Raw genomic sequence first — 12,425 nt, forward strand, 5'->3', positions numbered from 1 at the left:
GAAAGTCAAACCTTTTGTAGCATTTATTGAACATTGTAGATTTGTAGAAAGTTAAACTTTTCACAATATAATTTGGGAAGTATTAATATCCATGTCTAATTGTTCAATTGTTTGTCGAAAATTATTTTTTTCGTTTCATTTTTTAATTCGTAAAACGGTTCAATTTAGTTTAAAATTGTAGTTAAAATATCGAAACTTAATCAAAAGTGTCTTGAAATGATTTTTATTTAGTTCATGAACATATTGTTACCCTTTCCGTGTGTTACCAAACAAATGATTTCGAAAAGGAAGTTTCAATTTAATTTAGTGGTATGACGATTTTACTATACAGCCCTACGATTTAGTACAAAGAAATTGTACATGCTACGAATATATTTTTGAATTGTATTTTACTAGACGATGATTCAAAATAGGGAAAATGTAGCAAAATGCTCAAAGCGTTCCAAAACTTATTTTTTGGCGCCACCGTCCCGAACCTTTGGTTTATGGGGAGACTTTTAACGACAAAAATTAAGGGAAGCACTATTTACCCACAAAATCAATAGTATAAGGGGTTGAATGTGAAAAATAAAAGAATTAGAACCAAAAGCACACAAGGGCAATCGTTTAGGATTTTCCTCCCTTTTTTTTTTTTAAAAACAGTATGGAAAATTTCTTGAAATGCAAACATAAAAATAATATAATAATTTCAATCAAGGGTAGTGAAACTTTATAATTTTGTAAGTGAAAAATAGATTGGGTTAGCGAGGCATGCATCTATATTATCATATGAAAAGAATATTGTTCGTAACTACAACCTCGTGAAATCGACGAAAGTTTTAAAAATGCGAGAATGACAATCTTACATTAAAAAAATAAACATTTTTTTTAAATGCTAAGAAAGTGTTGCAACAACCTTGGGATATAATTAAATTTGAAAATGAAATAGACTTTAAAATACAATTTCGGAACATTTGAGCTATGGCATTGATGATAATACATGCATAAGACAATGCTAAAGAAATACAGCATTGATTTATTATTTGGGATGACAATGTCCTCAAAAGTGTTATGAGAAAGAAATTATTTCATTGCAAAATCATTAAATGTTCCTTTTTAAAATTTCTCACACATTTTAGTAGTTAATTTAAGAGGATGTTTATATCAATTATATTTAATTAGACATTTAGACCACAAAAAATTCATCTGGATAATTATTAATATTTTAAAACCTACCCATGCATTAATGTGGAAAAGGTCAATGGTTGAACTATAGTCGAGTGTGTGTATATATATATATATATATAACAGATCGCAATTCACATGTTTTTTCGAGTGAAACAGCATTCTACGAGGCTTCTATAATGAGTTTTTCCTTATTTTATTTTCGGTGTTTTCAAATATAATCGGAATAAATTTTAAACCAATTCGAATTCCTCAAATTCAAACGGTTCTCCATTTTTTGAATTGAACCGGCAAGTCTTATCTAATTCTTTGGACATTGTCATTGACTCAGTAAATAAGCTAATCAGATCTCACTAGATAGGAACAAAATTCTAGTCAAAAAGAACAGACAGGAAAACATAGGAAGAAACTAAAGAATGTTGGCAATAGTAACTGAAAAACATAAAAACCGAACTGGTCAAAACCCTTCACGTTTTCTAACATACCAATAATTATGAAAGACCATAAAAAACTCATAGATTGTCTGAATCTTAACCCAGGTTACCTGAACCTTCAATTCTAAACAGATTTGTAACTGTCCTCAAAATTTTGGTGTGTTGGTAGTATTAGATAAGATTATAGCATTCAGAGATAAGGCTGTACAATCATTCAAAATTTTCTAACACAACAATTATATTAATTAGAGACCATGAAAATTCATAGATTGTCTAAATGTCATAGATTTCTTTTGAAAGAATACTATTCATCATTAATGTGATAATCATCAATTTAGGTGACTGTTAGATCCTTCATTTATTGATCAGTGCATTAAAATGCATCATAACTCTATTGGACAATAAATCATGGGACCCATTGTCACCTAAACTGATAATAATCACTACTAATGATGAATAACAGTACTTTATGAGATGAACTCACGAAGGTCTAAGTTGCATATAAATGGAAACAGGATTGAAAGGCGACACTATACTTCACTTGGAAACACTATTTTTCAGAAAAGTAATACACAAAATGCTTTGAAACACATTGAAAAATCCTAATTTATTTTTATAATTTTAACATTTAATTTCAAAAATATTAATTCAAACTCTAATAACAAGTTAATTTAATTTTTGTAAGGCCACTTGTTAGTTTTGTTGTAATTAAGAATATAAATATAAATGAGATATTTTAAATTATTTGTTGAAGTCTGGAGCTAAGTTACTAGTTGAAGCTTACAATAGACCATAATAATGCACAGTTATTGATCCAAGCTTTCAAATATTTTGACCTAAAGTTTCCTAACACTTAATCAAAAGTATTTTCAAGGTTTTCAAATTTTACTTTAAATTAAAATAAAAATTAGGAAACCTCCTTTTAGAATTTTCTAAAACGTTCTTGAAGTGTTAGTTTCCTAAACCGTTTCAAAATGGAAATATTAGCGTCTTAAAGGTTCCATCCATTCTAGACGACAGTATTATTTTTAGTTTATTTTTCTCAAAAACAACCCATCAAGCCATCAAGAAAGAAACAAAAATATTAGTTTTGATTAAAGCATAAGCCAAAACATAAGCAGCAGATAATAAAGCCATTATAATTAGCCATTGACTGAGAGAACTGGTTTTTCATTCATAATATTAGACAAGACATGCTTGATATTTTAGATATCTAATTATTTTATTCGGTACGCATCAAACAGACAACCAAGCTATCTGTAAAGAAGCCAAAATAAGTTCGTCTGATCAAAACATAATTAAGACAAGAATTACATAGTATTGCTATTATTAATCAGCTTTGGATGAGAGAACTAGCAAGATGAAACTATTCCCATTAAATCCCCTTCCATTCTGCCTTCCAAGGAGGGATCTTGATTCATTGGCAGGTCCAAAGTTAAGCCAATGGCCGAATCTAGGAATTCAGAATAAAGAAATGCATCTTCATTTATCTGCATGTTCATTTCTGATGCAGCAGGAGGGTACATCATGGCTTTGCCCTTATCCACCATTGAAGCATTGTTGGACGAATCATTGTTCCCAAATAGGTTTTTCATGAAGTCCATTTCCTCCTCAAATGTTTCAAAAGTAAAAAAAGACTGGCCCTCGGCCTCAGGCACGGTGGAGCTGGGAGGAGTAATGGTGGTGGCGGCATCATATGAGGTGGTGGAGGTGGATGTGAAGCCGGAACCGTTGTCCATATACTTGTTCTGGATGTAATCTTGTAACAGGGTTGATTGTCGTGTTCCATTTTCCCCTCTTGGTTTCTTGATTTTTGTCCTTGAAATCTTTCTTCTTTTCGTCGCATTCCAGTGATTCTTTATTGAATTTTCAGTTCTTCCAGCGATGTATTTGGCAATCTCGGCCCATTTGTTTCCAACCCTCTTGTGGACTTCGATTAACAGCCTTTCTTCCTCTTCGCTCTAATCGTCTTTCTGAAATAATTTTATCAACAAAAAATATCATTTAAATTACATAAAATCATCGTAGAATTAAAATTAAAAAAAATGAGATTTAATTTGTAGTAAAATTGAGAGTAAAGAAACTCAAGAAATATATATGTAAACCGTATTCATCAACACACGAAAAAAATAATCTAATCTATGGTGCTGTGTAAAGCTATTTACTGTGCAAAAAAACTGCCAAAACCCTAGAAATTCTTTCAAGGAAATTTTCAAGATTTTCATGCTGCAAGTCCTCCAAACAGTTAGACTGAAGCTGTTATATCAATGAAGCATCGATTAATAAATAGAAGATTTTCAACCAAAACAAAAACAAGGGCTTAAAAAGATTAATAGGAGAAAGTAGGAAAAAATAATTTTTGCCGTTTCTCACACCTAGAATCATCATGTTAAAAATCTAGGGAAAAATTCTTAGTATATGCAGCAAATTTGAGTCCGTAAATAGCCATATATAACTACAAAAAGTAGTTTTTAGTCCCAAAACAATAAAATCTCCATTTGTTAATAAATCTAATTGTGGCTGGTACTTTCTTGTGAGATACAAAGTCGTTTATGAAATTTGGGGCAAGATCTGAAGATCAGAAAAGAGATTTTATGTAGAACAGTAAAAATGGAAATGAAAGTGAGATTGAGATAAGATTAAAACCTTTATATTAGGACGCAGATGATTAAGCCATCTCTCACGACACTGTTTTCCCGCTCTCAACACCATTTTCTCAGCTATCATAGTCCAATTTCTTGGACCATATTGCATTACCAACTCAATCAATTTCCTTCATTGCAAGCATCAAATCAAATTAGAGTAAGAAATCAGTTAACGAATAGAAAAAACACTTCAATCTAAAAGAACAAAATGAAAGCTATCACCGAAAACGGGTACCTATCTTCCTCTTCTGTCCACTGACCCTTGATCAAATAACCATCAGGCTGAACCTTTTCTCTCTTCTCTCTTGGATCAGGACTTTCACTTGTCAATTTCACTTCATTTGAATTCTCATTAACATGTTCATCTTGGTTCCAGGCCACCTCTGCATAAGGGAGAGTCCCATTTCCAAAACTTGTTTCAGGAAGTTTATTTGCAGAAAAACCAGAAAACAGGTTTGGAGAAAAAAAGGTAACTGATTTTGCACAGAGTTTAAGGTTTCCTGGTAATAAAAATTGTTTTGAGATGACGAGAACTTGTCTGTGGCCGTTAATGAAGGTTTTGGTTGGAAAAATGAAGAATTATCTCTTAAATTCCCATACATAAAACAGTTTCCTCCAATTTCCATCTAGGTTTATTCTCAAGCAAACAAAACAAGAGAAATCAGCTGCATGCTATTTCAGCTATTGGTGTGAACAATTCAAGGGATGAGGATTGGAAGGGGTAATAATTTTTATGTGGAAATTATCAAACTAGTCAAATTTTACCTTGTCACTTCCAGAAATGTCACTTTTTTAAAGTGATTGCAAAATTGTCATATTTGGACTTTTTTGCCCCTCTTACTAAGTTCAATCCCATCTGAGTCCTTGTTTAAATATGACATGACAACACTTGAAATTGTACAAAATCTCTGAAATGTCAGGTACTTGGATAGGAAAAAAAAAGAAAAAAAAAAGAAAACTGGTGAACGAAGAAGGTGAAACGACCAAACGAAACGACGGAGGAGAAGAAGAAACCAGTGTTGAAACACAATCCCTTCTCCCACACATTCTCCTCTTTCATTGGAATCATCCCCTCCATCGCACTTTCCCTTCTTTCACTGCCGACGAAGACCGAGAGCATTCCGTTGCGTGATCCGAACCGGAAAAGGCAAGACTCCCCTCTGACATTCGAATCGTCGAACCACCAGCCATCAACGACCGCCATGGGTCACTTTACCATGGACGAAGACCATCAGTAATTTCTTCAGGTTGGTGTTGTAGTAATTTTATGCAATTTTTTTCTGACACATCCCTTCTCTCACACATTCTCCTCTTTCATTGGAATCATCCCCTCCATCGCACTTTCCTTTCTTTCATCGTCGACGAAGACCGAGAGCAGTCCGTTGCGTGATACGAACCGGCGAAAGGCGAGACTCCCCTCTGACATTCGAATCGTCGAACCATCAGCCATCGACGACCGCCATGGGTCACTTCACCGTGGACGAAGACCATCACTAATTTCTTCAGGTTGGTGTTGTATTCATTTTATGCATTTTTTCTGAAGAAGAGGAAATATATACATAAAACAGCATATGACAGTTTGATAATCCATTGAACTTGGAAAATTAGTTCTACTTCGAGATTGTTCATATAATTAGGCACAAGGGTTCTTTCTGTATTAGTGTAATTTGTTTGAGTATAGTTGGGATTTCATTGTTTGAATGTATTGGATAGAGTATGTATGGATTTATTTGGCTGATTTGAATATAAAATGGCTGTAATTTCATGCTTACTCTTTGGTAGAAGATAGAATGAACTTTTTTCCCCTTTACACATCTTTGTTTGAAGTGCTTTTGGGAAATGATTATAGTTGTGGTCGTTCAATAACCTGCTTGGGAAATTTTGGATTAATTGAGACTTTAGGATTGAATGTACCAATGGCGAACTATATTCCAATTTTGTGTTGAATTTTTGAAGATTTAAGAGTTGAATGTTTAATCAGTACCCAACTTTTGATATGCTTTTCATAATAAATGAGGGCTTTTGTTCAATGGGATTTGGGTATTTTTCTTTTCTCAGCATAATCTTGATCTCAATGAATTGGGTTTTGACAAAGCTTCGAACTGTGGTGTCCAAAAATGTCGAATTTATAGTACTTGCTTTACCAATAGTTGTTGTGAATACCATAGTATAAGCCGATCATTTGTTGACAAAGATCTGTTGTTGTGGTTTTATATGTCTCACTTCTGGACAGTTGTGATGATTTCTGGTATAAGATGGTTGTGGCGGCAATAATAAGATAGTATAAGTTACAATTTGAAATAAATTATACACACCTTATCATAATTTAATATCATCACTTACCAAAAATATAAGTGGTTATTGTTGCTGGGCTTTTGTTTGTATTGGACAGAAGAGACGCATATCGAAAATCTTGTGCTTGTGCAATTTTGGGTCCCTCTTGTGAAATTGAATTTTCATGGAATTTCGATGGATAACTTTATACATATGTGGCAATTTTTGGTGCAGCAAACTCCTGCGACTGCAAAAGTCGATTTTTTCTGCTAAGTTATGAGCAGGATTTGATTTTTTATGATTTGATTTGGTTGAATATAAACTATCTGATGGTAGGATTTGGTTGCTTAATTTGATAGGATGCCTAGAATGAATTAATAGTAATTTTCTTCCATTTCGTTGATTGTTTTAAGTATTGTTGAGCTAAATGAGGTGTACAAAATGGTGTCATTGATTGTCTTAAGTATTCGTGAAATAGTTGATGTGTATGATACTGTGTCGTACCTACTTTGACCTCTAAAATTGTTTTGTTCAAATCATTTGCATACATGTCCTTCACTGTGTCATATTCACTCTCCATTTGTGTCTCATAAGTACGGTTACTATCTCACGCTAGGATTTCGTTGCTCAATTTGATGGGATACGTAGGATGGATAAATATTAATTTTCTTTCATGTCATTGATTGTCTCAATTACTATTAACCATGTTGAGGTGTACAAACTGGTTTCATTGATTGTCTTAAGTATTCGTTAAATAGTTGAGGTGTATGATACTGTGTCCTACCTACTTTGACCTGGAAAATTGTTTCGTTCAAGTCACTTGCATACATGTCCTTCACCGTCTCATATTGACTCTTCATTTAGACTCACGTACATAAATTTGTTTCCTATATTTGATAAGAAGTACGGTAACTGGAATGGCTACGAATCCTAGCATGCATGTCTTCCTTCACACATCCTCCGTTATTACTTCTGAAACATACTTGTATGTGGCACTGCCTAATATGTTCAACTTGCACCCCGCAGCACGCATAGCAACTCTGAGTGAACTGTCGACCCCGACACTTGACTCTCTATTTTTCTCGACAGTTAGCCTATCATTCGTATTTCAACATCAACCATCGGTATCGACAGATGTCCACAGACAATCTGTCGATACCGACATCTGATCTCTGTAGTTCTCGACAGATCACCGTATCCATGATGTTGAATCCTTATAGCGTTAGACATTATACAATATTGTTTATGTTTATAATCTAATCCCATGGGTTTTGTCAACGTACCTTGCAGGGCATATGGAGTTTGAATTCCTGATTCCAGAAGACGCACGGTTGCGGGCTCACATTTCCCAACGCAGCAACCTCAAGTATGTTAAGACTGTGATGGACCATTTTGACAAGCGACAATGTGAGGACTTTCGCAACTCCCCCCTCGGGTATCTGGCTGATATACTAGACATTTAATTCTTTGTCCAGCTAATCCTACAGCTACTATTTAGAACAATCCGCACAGAAAAGGTGAACGAGCTTTGGTTCAATGTGCAAGGCTACCTGATGAGATTCGGTCTACAAGAGTACGCTGCTATGACGAGGTTATGATGCGGTGTCTTCCCCAAGGGGGAAGATTTCGATCGATTGATTGAGAGGAAAAGGTTGAAAGAGAGGTACTTTAAGTCCAATGACAAGGTATCATTAGGACAACTACAGTCTACTGTTGCCCGACCATCGACGACCTGTGCTGATCGCTATAAGCTAGGGCTGGTTCTAATTGTCGAGAGAGTATTCAATGCTCCGATAATAACGTCGGTATCCATTTGCCATTTTTATCAATGGTGGACGACCTGGACTTCTTTTTTTCCTACCCTTGGGATAGAGTTGGATATAAGCGATTGTTGCACGGGTTTCGAGGTAGCTTTGCAAGAAAATTCCAAAAGGCCAAGAGGAGGAAGGAGAAAGAGATTACATGCACGGTTCACGGCTTCCCCATCGCCATGCAAGTATGCACACTTCCTAACATTAGCATAGCATGCATGATTTACCCCTCCGGTAGCATTGCACATATAATCTCTGTAATTTTAATGTGTTTCTGTTGCTGTAACAGGTTGGGCGTTCGAGGCGATTCCGGAGATTGGGAAACGCTTTGGTCAGCGAGTCGGTGAACGACTACCACGAATTCTTCGCTGGTCCGCTCGAAAGCAGCCACAACATCGTAGATACGATGCATTTTTCAAGAATGTACAGGTACAATTTCGACATGTCTTTGTTTCCCCTTTACCATCTTGTTACTATCTGGCACGTTCTCATGTGATTATCTAAACCTCATTTCGCAGCTGCATGTGTACGCAACTCTCCGACCCATCGATGCAGAGGCTGAGCAGCCATATCTGTCCTCTCTCGTGCCGTACGACGATCCTCCGGTGCCCGTGCTTGATGCATTGTGAGGACTGTGGTTGTACCGCAGATTTATTCGTTACACGCCAAAAGTGGAGTTGGTGGACAGTCGGGAGGTCAAGATTTGGAGGACAGAGTCCGTAGTGGACGAAGTGGTGACGGGGAGACATCTGGAGATGATGAGAGCGATGGGGAGTTGGGAAGTGATCGCGAAGGCGACGACAGTGAGGATACCGGTGACTCTTCCACCCCTCCAGGGACACCGATTCGTTCACCAGTGCGAGGGCGTACGACAAACTCACTGCTAGTTTGAACATCTGCTTCCAGCTTGACAAAAGGGGAAGTTGAGGAGCTGCTACTCGACCAAAGAATCCTCTTCGAGATGCCACTCCGGACTGTGAAGCTTGAAATTGAATAGCACGTGACATTTGAATGTACAAGACTCCGTGAGTTCATTGCTGCCCAGGTGGCCCCACATCCCCCTACCACCGTTCCGCGCTCAATGGGCGCCATTTTCGAGCCCGGTCCTTCAAGTTGTTCCCCACAAGGTATGAATCAAACATGTGCTATTCGGTTATATTTTTTGAAATTGACCACAAGGTTATTCGGTTTTTTCTTGTTACAATTGGGATATAGACATACATGGACGAGGCACAGACCCATTGCCCACTCCAATTGAAATGGGAGTTGACACAGGACGTTCACAACCTCCAGGTACGTGCATTATTAACGACCGATTCTAAACATGTTACTGCCTGGACGTTGTACGATGCTTGAGTTGGGAGATGTAATGCGCTCTCATGACGTCACTGTTGCTTTCCACAGTCGGAGCATACAGTCCTCCATGCACGGACAAGGGGGAGCTGCTTGTCAGAACTGAAGACTTGCCAGGTATGTGGGTATTTCATGCACAATTCGAAACATATTATTTCATCGAGTACGTATGTTGCGAAACATGACATAACAAATGTGCTCACATTATTTTACTGTTGTTGTCAATAGAGGGAGCTGACATTGCACCATGCCCGGACGTCGAGCACGAGCCGTTGCCCTCTCCAATTGACGATCAGGAAGGTATTGCGTCAATTATAAGCACTTTTCGCAATTTCATGTCATGGAATTTGCTTCCTAATGTTTCGTCGAATGCTATGCATTTACGTATGTTTTGTTAATAAGACGGAGCTGCCACAGAGCCCTCAGATGCGGCCGCGGTCACCGATGCAGAGATTAACAGTTGCAACGTCGCAGATGGCGAAGGTAAGTTCATTGCATGCGTTACTACTGCGTATAATACGTATGGTTAGTGAATGTCATTGACGGTAACTCACTGGGCCCCTTCCATTGTTATGTAGGTATTGTCGCTACTGTATCTGTTCCCGCCGATGACGTACCTGTTCCCGCGCCTGTACCAGAAGGAGGAGGTAGAGTTTCTACGACGAGACGGCGCTCCGCCCGGCTACGACGTCCCGCTCCTAAAACGAGGACTCCGTACACGAGGGAGAGGCGAAAGACATTGAAGAAGTAATTGTGAATGAAGTGGCAGGATGCCAGGACGATGGGGTTGTTTTTTATTTTCACTTACCTGTCGAGGCATGCAGATGGTGAACATAGTAGACGGGAACAATTAATCACTTGCTTTTACGTTTATTCTAACATTGTTCCTGTCTTATATTACGTGAACAGTCGGAACCTAAATTGACATGATAAGCATTTTTCTGACACTCATATATTAACCTGCTTGATTATTTTCGTCTTGCAATGTTCGTTCTCGTCTACTCGCATGTCTGGTACTTTGGCTTATGTGTTTATTCACTTTTGAGATACGTTCTCGAAATATTTTTAATTCTATGTTCTCGTTGAAGTTCACTTTAGAAAATGATATTTGCATTCTCGTTAAAGTACGCCTTGTTTTCAGGTAAGAAAATCAATTAGATGGCACCAAGAAAGTCCACCCATGTAAAAGGGCAACTAAACTGCACTTTGCTGTAGAAGAAGATGGACATTATAGTGATTAAAATTTTTATTTTGATAATAACTGCAGTATTTCTTCTCTTGTATGCTCAATGTTGTCATCGTTGTTAAATTGGCATTGTTCTCAAGCATCTATAGGAACTTCCAACTACTTTTCAAAATATTTCATAAGAACTGTACTCGATATACCATGTGCGTGAATATAATGTAATCCCATTTTTTTGAAGCACTACAATTACAACGATGCCACAATTGCTGGGAATATTTTGCACGAAGGCATTTCAGGTGCAGGAATGTATATGTACTGAATTATACAAAGATAATGAAGAGTGTTAAATGTCCTACTAATTATGGGGAAATGGGGGATAACTGTACTATAAAATTATTGAACTATCATACCAATTGCTTTTCAAATTAACAAGAAGATTGGACTTGGTGGTTGGGTAGATGATGACCATAATTGCATTTCCTCTTCAAGTTGCTTATAAATACAGTGTCACATTGTTCTCACTCCTAGACAGCTTAGTGGAATAGCATTGTGAGAATTTGTGACTCTCAAAGACAGATTTCGTTTCAGCAATACTTTACTACATAAGCATAATGAGTTCGTCCACAGGAAGCACCGAACCGTTCAACATGGATGAGTCGATGCCGGTTCCCGGATCCTCTCCGTTATTTTCAATCTACATTTCGTCAGACGATGACGAAATTGAGCTTCGTACGGGTAGGAGAGCCATTTTCCCTGTTCCCTTCCCGAACTTGGAAGATGTTGGGAGTGACGATGGTTTGTCACAGAACGATGTGCTTGATGCTGTGCTCTCGATCGACGCTGCCTACGAAGGGGATTCCGAGGAAGACGATGGGTTGGCGTACGTCCCAGAGAACGAGGTCATTATCATCTCGTCTGACGAGTCAGGTGAAGACAGTGGGGGAGCAAGTTCGGTTGTCGACGACGAGTGAAATGCAGGCCGTGGAGTGTAGTGAATAAGTAGTGTACAATCCACTCTTTTGTAGGGATGCAGTTGGTTAACACAGAACCAAAATGTCTGCATGAACATGTCCCTTCGCCATAATCCGGGTAGTGTATTTTGTGTATAGTCCAGTCCAATCGAACTGTCGAGAATTACAGATTTCTATCTGTCGGGATTGACAAATTAACCTACATCTATATTTTGCACCACGTTTGGTGGATGTTATGAAATGATATTTATTTAGAGCTGATTTCTCTCCGTGGTGGATGATGTTACAAATTATAATATATTTCATGGATATTGAACTTAAATATTTTAAATGGGGTTCATGATGTGCGCAGTCCAACAAGAGAAGGACAGCGTCCCAATTTACAATTCCATTTGCCTACTATCTTCAAGTATTTTGATTGACCGTGCACTTGGAGGGTTAGTTGTACGTGTTTAAAGACTTTGTTTCAAGCATGTTACAGTTACATTGTTTCCCTTTCATAGAATCTACAGTTTTCCATGTACGTGAAACTGATCTTGAGTGTTGTGCACACATTCGTCAATTGTCGAAAATCCAGAACACATCTG

This window comes from Olea europaea, unplaced genomic scaffold (assembly GCF_002742605.1).
Source record: "Olea europaea var. sylvestris unplaced genomic scaffold, O_europaea_v1 scaffold2478, whole genome shotgun sequence".
In the NCBI taxonomy this organism is placed as follows: domain Eukaryota; kingdom Viridiplantae; phylum Streptophyta; class Magnoliopsida; order Lamiales; family Oleaceae; genus Olea; species Olea europaea.